Source organism: Orycteropus afer, unplaced genomic scaffold (genome assembly GCF_000298275.1).
Source record: "Orycteropus afer afer isolate SDZICR_OR568_19922 unplaced genomic scaffold, OryAfe1.0 scaffold00009, whole genome shotgun sequence".
In the NCBI taxonomy this organism is placed as follows: domain Eukaryota; kingdom Metazoa; phylum Chordata; class Mammalia; order Tubulidentata; family Orycteropodidae; genus Orycteropus; species Orycteropus afer.
In genome coordinates this window covers 19,664,754-19,665,375 of record NW_006921596.1, presented here as the reverse complement: position 1 = coordinate 19,665,375, position 622 = coordinate 19,664,754, and positions in this window count along the sequence as shown.

The following is a 622-nucleotide window of genomic DNA, read 5'->3' as shown; positions in this document are numbered from 1 at the left end:
GAGGCTTCCTGGTAGCAGGTGCAGGTGAGGAAACTCCGGCACCGGGAAACCTTCCCAGCTCGCCCCCGTCACTCCCATTCCTGCTTCTGGGGGACCGGAGGAGTGACCTCCAACGCGACCCTCCGTGGAGGGAGGGCGCGCGAGGAAAGCTTGGTCTCCCTGCTGGGGAGGATTGAAGACGCCTCCTCCTCCCACCTGGTGAAGGGACACAGGCAGCAGCGGGTAGGAGGCACCCAAGTGTCTTAAGTTTAATAATAATAATTTTAAAAATCTATAAATTTTTGGACAGAGGCTTCTTTTCAAAAGCCCCAGAACGTCTTGGCCCTTCAGTGACCTTCTTTAGGGGCTTGAAGGGCTTGTGCGCCTCGAGGTGCGTGCGGCTGCCGTAGCGCAGGTTCGAGTTCCGCGTCCACCACTTACTTGCAGCGTGGACACCAGCAAGTTCCTTAACCTTTGTTAAGTCTGTGATAAGCATAAGATATGCTTATGTGGAACGTGGGGCGAAGGGCTAGGTGAACGTTAGGCAAGGCTTCCGGCTCTGGCTTGTCACACAGTAGGTGGCCAACCAGAAGCCACCTCCACTCTTTGGCTACTATTTTGTGCCACGGGGCCGCGCAAGGCG